The sequence below is a fragment of the Erinaceus europaeus genome, chromosome 6 (genome assembly GCF_950295315.1).
Source record: "Erinaceus europaeus chromosome 6, mEriEur2.1, whole genome shotgun sequence".
In the NCBI taxonomy this organism is placed as follows: Eukaryota; Metazoa; Chordata; class Mammalia; order Eulipotyphla; family Erinaceidae; genus Erinaceus; species Erinaceus europaeus.
In genome coordinates, this window is record NC_080167.1 from 8,784,998 (window position 1) to 8,801,458 (window position 16,461).

General features: G+C 49.7%; 1 protein-coding gene across 1 annotated transcript in view; it reads left to right on the forward strand.

Moving 5' to 3' along the window:
- Positions 1–245: 245 nt before the first annotated feature.
- Positions 246–16,461, forward strand: part of NOS1 (nitric oxide synthase 1) — a 177,343-nt gene continuing 161,127 nt past the window's right edge. The window contains exon 1 of the mRNA XM_016190669.2: positions 246–460. The gene's annotated coding sequence lies outside the window, so the exon portion shown is untranslated. The remainder of the gene's footprint in view (positions 461–16,461) is intronic.

Genomic DNA, 16,461 nt, shown 5'->3' on the forward strand with positions numbered 1-16,461 from the left:
CTGGGGATCTTGCAGGCCCTGGCGCTTAGTAAGTGCTCAGTAAATGGTGTCTGGGGGCTTCCCTGCACCCACAGTGGGTGGCCCTTATGTCCAGACAGAGCTGGCACACACACTCCTGGCGGCCCCCAGCCAGCTGGGGGGAAACCTGAGCCATCTCCTCCTGGGCAGAGCTGTCACTGCTGCTGAGCCTCTGAAATGAAAGAAAGGTCAGAGCCCGGGGAATCGGGACCAGAGCAGCGATGGAGGCAGCAGGCAGGAGAGGAGGGGAGGGGTGGCCACCCGCTGCCTGACCGCCCTGGTCAGCCCCGGGGAGGCCTGAACCGGCCAGGCCTGGATGCAGCCCCCCTGCCCAGGGTTTGGCCTCCTGCCCTGCCGCCCCTGGGGAGGGGCCTCCCACCTGGTGTCAGTTAAACCCCAGCCCCTCCTGCACTACACTGATCGGTGCCTCTGGCCACTGCAGGTGAGGAGCCCTGTTAGAGGGGGGTGGTGGCCGCCAGGCTGGGGGAGGCCTTGCTAGAGCCAGTAAATATCCAGGCTGGGGGCTGCGCACCTCAGGCAGGCGATTGGTGAGCCTGGCACAGGCAGCTGGGAGGGAGGTCGTCACCACACACAGATCTGTCCTCCCAGGGTGTTGGGGGAGGGGGGCGGCAGCATCCCTGACCCCCTCCGTCTTGGCCTGACCAGAAAGGCATTTGGGAGTCCCAGCTGTCTGGTACATGTCCTCTCATTTGGGCATGCAACTGCAGTGGGGCCACCCATGACCTAGTTCAGTGACCTCAGTGGGTAAAGGGGGCCCAGTGGGCACTAATGGAGGCTTGGGGTCCTGACTCTGTCCCTGCACCCCAGTGGAGGCCCGCCTGGTCTTCTGCGGTATACGTGGTAAAGAGGCAGCTGCATTGGGTGGCACAGGCCCAGGTTCCAGGGGAGGCCCCCAGCTTCGGAACACCACAGGTCCTGGACACAGCTGGAGCCAAGGGGGCTCTGGGCAGGTACCACCAAGAGTTGCTGCCAGCACCTGAGGCAGCTCACCCCTGGTTCCCAGCAGGGAGTTGGGACGGCTGCTTGCCTATGCGACAGACTTGGGGGGTGAAACAGAGGGGGAAGCTCCAAGACCCCCAGGACATGAGGTGACATGAGACTTGTCTCCCTCTGGGCCTCAGCTCCTGGTTAAGATGCTCTCCATTATCCGTGCAAGGGGAGCCCTGTGACAGATGACATTACCACTTGGGAGGACCACCACTTGCTGGGAGCAGAGAAAGGTGTATTTAGAGGGTATGGCAGGACCTGAAGAGGTGGATGTGTGTGCACACACGTGCTTCCTGGGGCTCATTTGGGCTGCGGAACCTGCATCTGCGAGTCTGGGGTGACTGGGCGGAGGACTGCAACCATAGCCACGTCTCAGCCACGGGCTGGAAATACTGGGTCTGGCTAATTCCCTCCATAAATATTCACCATAGACCTCTTCCATGCTGGGGCTGGGAATTCATTCATTCACACACTTTAACTAAAGGACAGGCAGGCACCCCAAGAGCAGCTGCTGAGGTCTCCCTGTGGGTCTCCAAGCCCTTCATTCCCTCAGTGCTGCACATGTGTTGAGCACCCCGCTCTGTGCCCCGTTCCTCCTGGCCAGCAGATCTGGCCAATGAGAGCCCATAATTTCCTCCACTTCCAGTCTGTGCACACAAGCCTGGATCTGGGGGGGGGGGACCAGGGCCTGAGAAGTCAGAGGATGCCGGGCCCCTATTTTGCTCTCAATAGCAGGGACAAGAGGCCTGTTTGGTCACACAGCTGCCTCTCAGAATGCCCCCAATGTCTACCGGGAGCCGGTGACTTTCACTGGAGCCCAGTGAGTGACCAAGATGTGTCTCCTTGGCCCCTTGGAAACTGTCCCCAACCTTATCAGCTCAGCTTCACTCACACCCTTGGTAGACTTCTTGATGATTTAGTGACTAATCACCATAGTGCCCCAGGCACTTGCTGGGGTAGTTAGCAAACACTAGAAGGTTCAGTGGATACATTTGTGTTTGTGGGAGTCAGGCACGGGGCTCAGCATGCCCCACGCTTTGTCTTATGGGACCCTTGCCCAGCCCTCAGGTAGAAAGCTCAGTGACTTTCCTGCTTCCTACAGAAACTGAGGCTGGGCAGCTCAGTAACTTGCTCAAGGTATTTTTTCTGACTGATCCTGTGCTTTTCACCAGTAGGAAACGGCTCTCATCTTGTGTATGGTGTCTTGACCTAGACAAGACACCTACACACAGAAAGTGGGTGAGCCTCACATGTAGGGAGTGGGTGGGCTGTGTGGGAATGCTAGGCTGCAGGGGCCACTTTTGCCTAAACAGTCTCAGGGAAGTAGCTCAAAGCAGACAGCTGCTCTGGGCAAAACTAGGGTTAATGTGTTGCCCAGCTCAAGCCAAGCTCCTCTAGTGCTCTGTCTTTTGGGGGTTGGGGGGGGGGTGTCGGCCTGAAGTCCTTTGGAGCACCACTAAGGCCTGTGGTTGCTGAAAAGCACAAGGGTGTGACGTGAAAGTCAGTCTAGGTGAACAGGCCAGTGAAGGCATCAGGCAGACAACAACTGAGGTGGCCTTGAACGTTCAGAAGAGAGCAGAATATTGAACTAGTAGATCTGAGAGTCAGTCATTCCTTTACTCCTTCTTTCATTCCTCTCTTTTGACTTTTTTTTAAGATTTTTTTTTTATTACTATTGTCACCAGGGTAATTGCTGGGGCTCAATGACAGCCCTATGATCCCACCATTCCCAGCAGCCTTTTTTTTTTTCCTTCTCCCCTCTCCCCCATTTTTACTTGATAGGATAAAGAGAATTTGAGCGAGGAGAAGGAGATAGGGAAAGAGGAAGACAGACACCTGTAGACCTGCTTCACCGATCTTGAAGCGTCTCCCCAGCAGGTGGGAAATAGGGGCTGGAACCCAGGCTCTTGTGTGTGGTAATGTGTGCACTCAGCTGAGTGCACCGCCACCTGCCCCGGATCTGTTTCTTTTCATGAGGAGAATAAGAGCAAGTGCAAGTCAGAGAATGAGGAGTGAGAGAGAGATGCAGTCTTCTCAGCTCTGGCTTATGGTGGTCCCGGGGGTTGGACCTGAGACTTCTGGGGCCTCGGGCATATAAGTCGGGTGCACTTCCACGTCACGCTTTCCCAGCCCACCTCTCTTTTGGAAGCACCAAAAGAGCTGGGAAAGGTTGATATCTGAGTAGCAGGAAGCTAAGTCATTGAGTCATTCATTCACTCAATCACTCACTCATTCGTTCTTCAGATGTTCACTACACTACTAAGATGGCCTGTTAGTCTAGGAGATAGGGGCAGAGTAGTGATAATGGAAATCAGCTCCTCCCCTTGGCTCTAAAGCATTCTCTGCAGGGCCTGTGTGAGTAGAGCATGGAGGCAGGGAATGGCAGTTCATTCTACCAGTGCACCTGAAGTTCCTAGTGGCCATTGGCCTTGACCTTGAACCTGGAGTCAGAGTGTTTAACAAGCTGCCTCTGACTGTTTGGGGTCAGGTTCTTTGAGGGGTCAGATTCTGTGCACTTGGTGTCTGGAGGGAGTGCTTTCTAGACCAAGGAGCCAGGGAAGAGGGCAGAAATGGATGCATAAGGCTGATATCCCAGCAGGAGATTTTGGGCCCCATGGGGGTCTCTGGAGGAGGAGCTGGGCCCACCTTCAAGCAAGGGGTGGCCTTCGGTACCTCTGTTGTCAGCCAGTCACTGGCTCAGGATCTCTAGTGTGATAATGGTGCAGAGAAGAGACCAGCAGTGGGGAAGGGGTACAGTGGCCTGGCAAGGGGGACCAGGGCACCTAACTCACTGCCCCTGTGGAGTTGTCAGTGTGGGGGACATACAAGGGACGGGCAAGGACTATATGGAGACGGGCAAGGACTATACCCCAGTGGAGAAGCACAGAGAAGATAAGAAAACCTGGGGGTGGGGGACTAGGCCCAGTGTGGGAAGTCAGGAAAAGGCAGCATGGAGGAGTGAGTGGGTCAGGGTTCAGATCCCAGCATTCCTCTTACCCACTTGAAGTGGCCTCTTGGGACCATGACTTCATTCCAGGGCCCTGAGTGCCAGGCTTGGGGTTGTAAATGCTACTTGGCCCCCCCTTCTAGGAAGCTGGCTGATTTCCATGTAACACGGGGACCAGTGAGAAACAGTGCTGGCTTGCTTCTAGATAGAGTGCTGTTCTCCTGAGGAATCCGGGGGGATAACAGGGAGACACCCAGGAGGTCAGCTGAAATGCCAGCAGCGGCGGGTCCTGAATGCCATCAGTGCCCTGTGCCCCAGAAGGAACAATGATGGCATGTGGGTAGAGATTGGTGGGAGTGGCTCAGGGCTTAGCCGAGAGCTGGAGAGGGACAGGGTACCAAACCTGACCAACAGGGACCCTCTCCTCCTGCTACAGCTCATTATCAATGCCCAGATCCCCACCCCCTTCACCTCATGCCTTTGTTTATTCATTTGTTCTTTCATTCAGCAAATATTTCTTGTACATTGTGTGCCTGCTTCTGAGCATGCATGCATGCATAAGACAGAATTCTTGCTTGAGTCTTTGTCACCAAACACCAAGACAGAAGGCAAAAAGAGACATGGCTGAGGGGTCAAAGGTCAGATTATTGAGGGGTCCATGGGACAACAGAGTTCTGTTGTCAAGTGGCTGAGGGGGCAGGGGAGGTGGGACTCCAGAAGTGACTGTTGAATGTGAAGATGTGAACAGGGGGGGAGAATGGACGACAGTGGTGAGGCGGGGGAGGCACCCGTGTGTGCATGGGTGCAAGGGACACGCGTGTGAGGTGTGGGGTGTATGCGTGAGAGGGCTGTGAGCGACTGTGTTGGGAGGCTATGGGAAGCTTTAAGAGTATGAGTGAGAGGTTATATGAGGCCAATACAGAGCCATTGTGTGAGTGTGTGAAGATGTGTGTGAGACTTTACATGGGAATGCTTGTGGATGGCAGAGTGAGGCTCTGTGCTTATGGGGATGAGTGAGAGTTGGTGTGTGAGAGAGGGGTGAGGGTGAGGGTTTGTGTGTGTGAAAGGATGTGTTTAAAGGCATATGTGTGAGGAAGTGTTGAGAGTGTGTTTGTGAGAATGGGGGGGGTTTCTGTGGGGGTACACGAAGAACTGTGTGGAGGGACATGTGTGAGGGTATATGTATGTAGTGGTTCCATGTGGGTACATGTGAGGGCCTGTTAGACTAAACCTTAGAGCATGTGTGGAGCATGTGACAGCATGCCTTTGCACCAAAGACAGAGAGAGAGAGGAGAGGAGAGAGGAGGGAGGGGGCATTTCCATCAAATTCTGGATTCTTACAGCTAGAAAGTCATAGTTTATTCAGCTCAAGCCCCCCTTCACCCAATATTCGGTAACACCTATCCCCACACTTGTCATTTTCTCACTCATTACCTCATGAGACCCACATAGCAACCCTATGAGAATGGCTTCAGTTCAGCTGACCGATGTGGAAACTGAGGCCCCATTAGGGATCTGGTCACTATGCCTCTAAATCCTAAGAATTGGTCTTCAGTGAGATGCCACCATTGACCCCTCCTTCCTCCATCCCTTCCCTCCGAAGTCCTCAGGCACAAATAACCAGACACCTAATCAGAGCCCACACATTCATCACATTACTTTTCTCCATTGCATCTAGTCCTTTCTTCTCTCATACTTTCCCCTTTCTCCCCTGGGTTCCACTTCCTTTCCACTTCATTAGGAATAAATGAGACTGTAACTTGAACATACCCCTTCCCCTCTCACCAAGTACATTTTAAGAACCACTTCTCAATTAAGAGGAAAATTCTTTTAAGTATGTTTAAACCAAAGTAGAATTCATTTTTCCAGAATATATGCTTAGGAAAAAAAATTTCACCAGCAATGTTCACCCTTGTTTCTCCCACCCTAGAACAATACCTTTTAAAGAGATATTTAATGAGGTGTGAAGCTGTAGTCCCCAAATATGCATAATATTGTAGACCATAATAAATCAATACAATATTTTAAGGTACATGTACTGCTTAAAAAGAAAAATGCAGGGTTTCCAGTAAAAAACAAATATTTACACAGAGCCAAACTCCTAAGCAGAAAAACAAATTCAGGGGCTGGGTGGTGGCTCACCTGGTTAAGCACACAGGTTACAGTGTGCAAGGACCCAGGTTTGAGCCCCCAGTCCTCACCTGCAGGGGGAAAGCTTTGCAAGTGGTGCTTCACCACTTGCAAAGCAGTGTCTCCAGCCCTGTTTACTCAGTGAGTCCCAGCTGCTCCTGCTGTAGCCACTCTGATTGCACTACTGTGCCATTAACATCCCTTCACAGCACCATCTCCATGGCATTATCTGGCTGGGTCCTGATTTCCCCCAACAGGGGTGGGGGGGAGATGTGCACTTCCTGTTCTCCTGGTCCCAGCAAGGGTTGACCAGATGTCTGAATCCCTTATCCTTTCTCTATAGTAGGTTCTCAGCCTGTTGCATGCCACACACACCCCTGGCTGGTCGTCTAGTGAGGCCTATTAATCCCCTTTTGGGGGAGATATTTTGCAAGAAAAGCATAGGAACACACCCCACAGCATTGCAGAGGAACCAACTGTATTGAAATACAGTTATCAAAATACATTTGCAAGAATAGTGCACTATGGTAATAGGAGTGTGCTTTAATGCATTCACTGACAAGAGCTAGCTGGGAATCTAACAAATACTGTAATTTTGAAGTATTGATGAGTGCAAATGTTTTTAGAGGACTTGCACATATATGCAGTAATTGTAAGGTGATCTGAAAATAGCTTGTGACTGCTACGGGGGTCAAGTCACAGGTCAGATCATCACCATGCAGCCTTTGGACCATACTGGTCATAAGAGCAAGTGCTGGCTTTCAGTTAGAGGTCAGTACAGTCAAAGAATAATTATTTTTCCCACCCAAGTTCACAACCCTTTCAAATTGCATTTAAAGACCCCAAGGTCCAAATCTAGTAGTGGTAACTGCCAGCACTGTGCATTTAGCTTTCGCTACTGATTCTATCAAACTAAGATGCCTCTGCATTTAAATGTTCCAGATCTTTTTATCTAGGAACATGCCCATTGTTTAAAACAAAATAATCAGAGAGAAAGCCTTGCATGTGGGGAAGCAGTTGCCCGCCCTTCTGTCCAACTCCTTGCCTGCTCCCCAGGGATCATTGTTTCTGTGTTTTCTAGTTGTTTCCTCTGTGGTTATTTCCACATCTCCAAATACCATGCTTAGACTTGATAGGGATTGATATGCAGACCTTAGACCTTATCTGTTGGCCTTCCCTGCCCCGTCCTCCCAATATAGGCCCAGTGTTATTTTTAGTTCCACAATGGTTACCCTGGCAACTTCAAGAACTGCCCTGACTCTTATTTCTTATTCTATCAACTGTGGGTGGCATGTTTTGACTCCCTTCTCTTCCAGATGCCATGTTGGTGCTCCACCTTCCTTTCTTCTCCTCCTTCCCCTGCATGGTTGCTGTCGATAAATTGCTTTTTTTATTTAGAGGTTCAGTAACTATAGTTTAGTGATAAGCTTCTGGAAAGCAGGGACTAGCTTTGGTTTCCTTTGTATCCCAGCTTAGTGCTTGACACATAGTTGGGGCAGTGAGTACGTGTCCTGGGCCCTGCCCCTTGACCATAGAATGGACCTTTTATCTGGCTTGTTGTCTGGGAAGTGAGCCCCAGCCCCACTATGAGCAGAGGAGGGCCTGGGAGGTTCTGTAAAGCAAGCTCACTCCTCTTGACTGGCTGAGTGACATCACTACCCTGAACTGTGCATTATATGATTCTCTCCTGCTCTTAGTGTCTGAGCTTCCCATTAGAGCTTCAAGGAAGTGTCTTTGGAGAGAATATGAATGACTGTCTGACTCATCAGTGTCCCTCCCGCCAACATCACTTCATGTTCAGCCAGGCATGAAATGGCTCTGGGAAAGGAGACAACAAGACCAATTTCCAGAAGCCAGAAGGGTTTTTCAGTATCTTTCCTGAGTTTGATGGCTTGCCACCCATGAGCTATACTTGCTTCAAAGAAGAAATTGATTTCCTGTGAGACAGAACTCCTGCAACAGAGATCTTTTTACAGCATGTTCTCTTCACTCAAGCTACTTGAATATCCATCCAAGAAGCCCCAGTCTCGTGGGACAGAGTCCAAACTCAAATTCAACCAAAGACCTTGGGCTCTAACTAGCTCTGCTTCCTTCCAGACTCACTTCCCATAGTCCATCCAGACAGAGTCTCTTTAACTTCTTCAAATCAACATACTTCCTGTTGCCTTTGTTTAAGGTGCTCCTCCTGCCTGGAAGGCCCTTTTCCCCACACAGCATCAGTCCCCAACTAGGCCCTCCTGCCTTAGCTCAGACATCCTCTATGCCAGAAAGTCCTGCATAACCTTCCTGGACCTTGTGCCCTCACATAGCCTCTCATATTCATCCCCACATTAACTGTGTCATGTGGAACTGAGGTTACCTGTTGACTTCTGCATTGTCTCTCACAGAATGTCAATTCCTTGGAGGTGGGTTCCACACATACTTCAGTGTCAGGTCACAGCAGTGCCTAGCACAGTGCCTAGATGGTAGAAAAGTGATGGATGCAGGGTGAATGCATGTATAAATGGATGGATGTTTGGGTGGATGGATCAGTAGATGGTGGACAGATGGATGGATGACTGGGAAACTAGATAGATAGGTAGATAGATAGATAGATAGATAGATAGATAGATAGATAGATAGAATGAATGAATGTAAGTGGTTGGAAGGATGGGGGGAAGTATATGGCCAGCACTGGGAAGATAGAATAATGGTTCTTCAAAAGATTTTTGTGCTTGGAGCTCTGAGGTTTTGGGTTTAATCCCTAGCACCATACACTAGAGCTGAGAAGTGCTCTGGTCTCTCTTAACTCTATGTCTTTCTTTCTGTAGATCTCTTTCATGAAAAGAACAATAAGTAAAAAATATTTTTAAAGTGTATGATCTTTTGGCTCCTGCCAGAGAGCAAATCTTCATTCTTCTATCATTCAGAAACTCTTTGGCTGATGGAGACATCAAATCCCAGGTCACAGCTTCCCCCAGCTCTCACTAAAAGCTTGGAAACATAGCTCACTCATGAGCGCCTCTGGACTCTCCTGGGAACACTTGTCTCTGGGACCCTGAATTTTCGAGGTTTGTCACTGATGGTATTACAAGATTTTCTTTGAGTTATTATTCACCAACAACACTTCCTAAGAATGTACTGTCTCCCAGCACCCACAATGGGTGCTCAAGATGTGGACACGAACCATCACTGCCTTGCTAGAGTGTCCAGTGTGAGGGGAGTGATGGGAAACGGACACTCAGAGAATGTACCAGAGTGGCAGCAACGCAGTCAGCCCCACTGTCTTCTAGTGAATTCTTAATAATGGAAGACAGGCTGTGGATGGAGAAAGAAAAGAGTTTGCCCCAGAGAAGGATAGGAAAGCTTATTGCCCTCCAGGTAGGTGCTATTGACTTTGCTGCACAAAAGGAGAACATGGGGGGTTAAGAGATAGCTTATCCATCAGAGCATGGAGCCTACCATATGCCATGGCCTAGGGGCAGTGCCATAGAGGGTGGAGTGATGTCATGCTCTGCTGCTGTCTCTCCCTCTCACCTGCCTCTCCTGTCTTCTTTCTTTAAAATAAAGAGTGAGGGGTCAGGCAGTGGCCACCTGGTTGAGCTCACACATGACAGTGTGCCAAGACCCAGGTTCAAGCCCGAGATCCTCACCTCCAGGGGGAAGCTTTACAGATAGTATAGCAGCGTCTCTCTGTCTCTGTCTGTCTCTCTCTCTCCCCCTCCTTCCCTCCCTCTCTCCCTCTCCCTTCCCTAGCTCCCTTCCTCCCTATTGCCTCCTTCCCTCTCAATTTTTGTCTCTATCCAAAGTAAATAATTAAAAATAAATAAAATAAAGAGCAAAACATTGGTCCAAGGAGACTTTTAGAAGCATGCTCAGATCTGATGTTATACTAAAAAATAAAAGTAGAGCATGAGGTTCAGATGGACTAAGTGAATATTTTGAAGTCACACAGCTCATCAAGTGACAGGACCAGAGTTCTCCCAGCCTCAGGACCCAGGCTTTTTCATATTTATTGTACTTTACTGTGAGAGAGAGAGATTGATTGAGATTGAGTTGTAGAGAAAAACAGAGGGAGAAACACCAGAGCCCTGCTCACCTCTATCAAATGGTGATGCTGGGAATTAAACTTGGGACCTCAAAACTTCAGGAATGAAAATCTTTTGTCTCTTCAGCTCTAGGGATTCAGACTTTTAACCATCTCCTGGTGTGAGGTGTGGCCTGCAGCAGAGCATGGGAGTGAGCCCCAGAGTGGGTTAAGGCAGGTGCCATGGGAGAGTGGCAGAGAGGGAACTCCTCCTGGAGCAGAGGGGCAAAGGGTGACTCTCTGTGGATTTGAGGGTGGTTGTTCATGGAGCTGAAGATAGCTCTCAAACATCTCAACACCTGGTAAACCCCCAGGTGTGAAATTCCTGTGAAGGTCAGGGCATGTGTGCCCTGCAAGGGGGCACTTTCCTATACCTCTCAGAGGCAGCACAGTGCCAGGAATGGACCTGGCTTGGCATCAGATAAACCCTGTATCAGCCATGGGACAGGCAAGGGAGAGAGTCCCAGGCTGCTCCCCCCGGTGAAAGTGCTCTGAGACTTGGCTGGCAAATGGGAATGAGGAGGCCTCCTCCACGCAGCTATCAGTCTGGGGGTTGTGTGTACCAACCTTGTGCACAGCAGGGCTCCCACTTGCTCCTGGGCACAGGCAACCTGCTCAGAACATTCTCCGATGTTCCCTTTGTGGACACAGAGCCCCTTTGATTATCTGCTCATGGCTGAATTTCTCCCTCTCAAAGACGAGGTACATATGTGCCCCAAATTCTGCATGCCACCTCAGGAGCTTTGCAAGCCACCACAGGCGCAGGGTCAGACCTCTCACATCAGGGCCAAGGCTTTAAGTCACATGCTCATGTGAACATTTATGTGATCCTGGATTTGGGAAGCCCCCAACACCATAGAGGAGTAGTTCTGAAAGCAAGAATGCTCTCGAGTGCCTGGAGGTTGATAAAAGCAACCAAATGGACATTGCCCATGTTCTGAGCGTTACACAAGGTCTCGTACCTGCATTCATGTTCCTAAACAAGCAGAGCAGTGCCAGCAGCAGTCCTCACTTTACAGTGCAGACAGTGAGGCTCCCAGAAGGGGCGTCCTTTGGCCAGATCATTCAGTAAATGGCAGAGCCAGGATTCAAACCTGCGCCCACCTGATTCTAACAAGAGTCTTCTTAACATGATATAACCTAGAGCCAGCTGTTGCTCAGACCCTGAAGATGAGTGCAGTGAGAGAGCACTTTTGGGGAGCCACAGCTCCCAGTGCCAGGCCAAAGTGGATGCAGTGGGACCCCTAGTCCTACCTCGGAAGTGGCCACTGTGACCTTGACCGAGGTGCTCTGAGCTACCACTCTTGGAGCACACAGTGTGGACACTAGCAACCTGCTAAGACCATCTCACATGACCCTGAGTGGACACAGGAGCCCAGTGAAAATCTGACAACAGCTCTGCTGAGCCGAACTTCCCATTATTCCCAAAGAAGCTTCAAGGTCTCCAGGGTAGGGTCCTCCCAGATGACAGTCCGTGGGCTGCACTTCTCATAGGGACAAAGAGCAGGACAAAGACACTAGTGACAGTCCATAGGCACCCATTAATTAAACAGTCCTGTTCATGAGTTCTGAGACTGCCCAACAATAGAAGAAGTCAGGGGCCCATGGAGTCATCGGAAACTGGTCACCCAGCTTTGTTATGCGGTCATGGGGGGTTTCTCCAGCATGGCTGTGATTGGCAGGAAGCCCCAGGCTGACAACCCGATGGCAGTGTCCTCCCACACAGAAGGCCACAAGGCCAGGGGAGTGGGTGGCTTTAGTCCTTGGGTCTCTCTTGGTCACTTGGCCATCATCCATGGCAGTTGAACTGAAAAGCCAGACCCCAAATCTCTGCCAATTAGAGCCCCTGGCAGAGGATACTCTGTGTCCCTCTGTCACCTCCACCCACAGAATGTGGGAGACTCGTCAGAGGAGAAGGGAAGGCAGGGGAGGTCTGGGAACGTTCAGCCTGAGTCAGGCTGTCCCAAAAGTGTGGACATCCCCTAGTGCCTTGGCCCCACTTTTGAAATCTGAGGGACACTAGCACTCCCTGCCCCCATTGTGGTTGGACCACGGAGCATCAGCATCTAGAATTAGAGGCCCAAGTCCCTTCTCACGGGAACAACCACCAACCACTAGCTGGAAATTGAAATAGAAATGTATCACTTCTCAGTTCTGGAGACTGGAGTTCAAGGCCAGGGTGTCCGCAGGGAAGCTACCGAATTTGAGTCTCAGTCTGATGGCCTCAGGCCTCCCATGACCTGTAGGGATCTCTCCCTGGCTTCACATCACCCCCATCCATGTCTATCTCTTCACCAATGAGCTTGGACTGGGAGAGTCCAAGGAGAGCTCCTCTTAAGTCAGGACATAAGTAATGATTTCATTTCCAAGAGAGGCCATGCTCTGGGTCCTGGGCATTCAGTGTGAGCTGGAGGTGGGAGCCTGGCTCAGCCCATAACACAAGGAGACTTTATGGCAGCTCAGGAATGTGTGAGAGTGACGACACTCCTCCCCCCCTTGAGTGCTCAACAAAAGGAACAGGAGGAAGGGGATGGCAGAACAGAGGGGAGAGAGAGAAAGGTGGTAGTTTTCACTGAATCCTTAGAACTAGGGTTTCCAGACAGAAATGTCACCAGGTTTTGTCAGCCCTCCCTCCTTTTCTAAAAAAATTTTTTATGAATCCATTGCTCCCAGTGGCCATCCCCCCACCCCCCTTTTCTCCCTTTCTTTTTTTATTTAACAGGACAGATAGAAATTGAGAAAGAGAGAGACACCTGTACCATGACTTTACTACTTGTGAAGCTTCCTCCCTACAGACAGGAACCAGAACCCCACTCCTTATGCATGGTATCTCCCTCCTTTTTAAAAACACAGTTGGAGTCCTTTATGGTGATTTTGTTTGTTTGCTTTGTTGACTTGAGAGAACCAGAGAGAACCAGAGCATCACTGTGGCATATGTGACAATTTGAGGCCCTGTGATCAGACCTTATAATCCAGAGTGCTGGCCTTCTCCTGTACTGCCTCCTGGGCTGCTCTCCCTCCCTTCCTCTGCTTCTCCCTTATCTCTTCTTTTTTTTTTCTCTTCTCCCCTTCTTTTTTCTTCCTTCCTCCTCCTCCCATGCCTACCTCCTCCTTCCCCTTAATCAAATAAGGAAAAAATGAACTACTTGAGCATCTTAAGAATGAAACAAGACACCCACAGACAGGGGAATGAGATCGTCAGGGAGCTAATGGCAGTTTGGAAATAAACAGTACTGGGTGCATTTTGTGTTTTTTACAAATGAGCCAATTCAAATTTGTCCCCCACCGAGAATAACAGCTCTTAAGCTTGAGCACCGACTTGACCCATCAGGACCTGGCTTCAAGGGGAAAGAGATAAGTGAGGAAGGTCGGTGCTTCTCCACAAGAAGAGAAGGGGCCACCGTGTCTGGACCTCACAGGCATGGGCCAGGGCCAGGGGCATGTTTCAGGGAGATTGAACAGCCCTGGGTGGAGACAGAGAAGGCCAGAGCCGCCGGGATTTCGGGGTCCAGCGGCCAGCTCGGGAACACAGAGCAGAGTAACGTGATCGGGGCTGGCAGCCTCTCCTAGGCTTGGAGGGAGCAGGGACAGCGTGTGTGGGTGGGCAGAGGTGCTTAAATAACCCGTCACGAGGCCCGTGGTGCAGGGTTTGTGACAGTCACAGGTCACGGGATCCTGGCAGGAGGCTCAGAGGAGAAAGGCATACAGCCTCGCCTGGCTCCAGGCCCACCTGGGAAAGGGCAAAGGTGAAAATAAACCGCAGACTGGGGCAGAATATGGGAGGGCAGCTGGCGGCCGCATTAAACTGAGACACCCCCAGCTTGACCTGTTCTCAGCACCTCTGTACTCAAAGAACTGGGAGTCTTTCAGAGGCGAGAATAAGTAAAATCTATGCACTTGAATGTTGATGAGAAAGAAAGAGCTCAGTCTCTTAAGTATTCAAAGGACAATTTCTTAGTCACATCCTGTAAAGGAAGACCTACAATACGGTATCAAAAGTGACACCATTCATGTTTATTGGGGCATTTGTAGCATGTAATGTAAACAGTACGTGTGCTTGTGTGTACCTGCAGGAAGCCAGGCAGGAATGTCTGGGAAATAGCACAGGTAGCTAGAAAACCAGACAGCATTTGACACCTAGAGCAGGGGATTTTTAGGGAATATTTGTTTGTTTGTTTGTTTGTTTATTGGCCAATCCTTTCCTCTCTAGGTGACAGGTATTTCCAGTAGTAAACTTGATAGTAAGTAATATTTTCAGAGGGCTAGGCAGAGGCAGATCGGGTTAAGTGCACATAATACAAAATGCAAGGACCTGTGCAAGGATCCCAGTTCGACCTCCAGCTCCCCACCTGCAGGGATGGTTGCCTCACAAGCAGTGAAGCAGGTCTGCAGTTGTCTGTCTTTCTCACTCTCTATCTTCTCCTCCTCTCTCAATTTCTCAAAAAAAAAATGATAAATGAAAAAGTGGCCATAGGAGCAGTAGATTTGTAGTGCAGGCACTGAGCCCCAGCAATAACCCTGGAGGCAAAAAAAATTTTTTTTTCATGATTTCCCCCACACATACACCTTGATTGTAAAACAGTAATGCTGAAGGGGTCTGTTTCATTGTTTAAATAGATCCAAATTCAACAACACAGATCACGAATGAGCTGAAAGTTGGCATTTATAAATGAGCAAAATAGATTACACCTAATGGTTATACATTTCTCTCTTTAATTTAAAATTTTCACTTCTCAAGGAATGGCATAAGGATCCAGTTTGAATCCCCGGCTCCCCACATGTAGGGGGTCGCTTCACAGGGAGTGAAGCAAGTCTGCAGGTGTTCTGTTCTTCTCTCCCCCGTCTTCCCCCTCCTCTCTTGATTTCTTTCTGTCCTATCTAACAGCAGCAGCAATAACAACAGTAATAATAACTACAACAACAAGGGCAACAAAGCTGAAAAATAGCCTCCAGGATCAGTGGATCTGTAGTATAGGCACTGATTCCCAGCAATAACCCTGGAGGCAAAAAATAAAAAAATAATAATAAATAAATTTTCACCTTAAGTGCTGGCAGAAAAATGACAGAAGTAGGGGGCCGGCAAGAGAGCTTACCTGGGAGGGCACCTGATTTGCCATGTGCACAGTCCAGGTTCCAACCCCTGGCACCATGTGGGAGTGCTACAGCACAGGGGGAAGGTCCAGTGTGTTCATTCTCATTCTCTCTCTCTGTCTCTCTTTCTCCTTCCCTCTCCCCCCCCCTTTTTCTCTCCAAGTTGACCCAGAATGGTGAAGCCTTGGTGATGCCAAAAAAAAAAAAAAATCACTGATAAAATAACAGAAGTAACTCAGGTACTATTTCTTTGTGTCTATAGTCTGTTTATTTTGAATCTACTGTTTAAACAAAAGCTGAAGATAGAAACTGCATCTGAAGTTCAAGTTCAACTGCTAGGAACTTTGAGGCTGCCTAGGTGATCCGCCCGTGGCTGCACCTGTTGGGTCAGGTTCTCTGCTTTAGCTTCCCACCAGAGTACTGCATTCCTTAAAGAAGAAACAGTAGGGCTGGGGAGACAGAATAATGGCTGTAATGGGAGTCAGAAAGACTTTCAGGGATGGGTGATGGCACACCTAGTTGAGCGCGCACACTGCAGTGCTCAAGGATGCAGTTCAAGCTCCCAGTCACCACCTGCAGAGGAAAAGCTTAGCAAGTGGTGAAGCAGTGCTGCAGGTATCTCTCTCCCTCCCTATCTCCCAGTTCCCTCTTAGTTTGTCTCTGTCTATCCAAAATAAATTTTAAAAAGTTTAAAAAGAAAAACACTTTTATCTTTGAAGCTCCAAAGTCCCAGGTTCAGCCCCTGATACCACCATAAGCCAGATATGAGCACTGATTGGGTAAGAATCAAATAAAAGAAGCAAAAAATATGAACTTCTTGGAAGTTCATTCTGAAACTTGCCAGTAATGCAGCAATGGCTTCAAACTTAGGCAAACAAAATGCTTTCTCAGGGGGGTGTATTTGATTGCTGACTTCAGTTAGACTAGAGAGTGACTAAAACCAAATCATTCGGCTGTTGGGGTAACTTTGAATTATGTAAAAAAAAAAGGGGGGGTCGGGCGGTGGTGCAGTGTCGGGCGGTTAAGCGCATGTGGCGCAGAGCACAGGGACTGGTGTGAGGATCCCAGTTCAAGCCCCTGGCTCCCCACCTGCAGGGGAGTCACTTCACAGGCGGTGAAGCAGGTCTGCAGGTGTCTATCTTTCTCTCCTCCTCTCTGTCTTCCCCTCCTCTCTCCGTCCTATCCAGCAACGAAGGACATC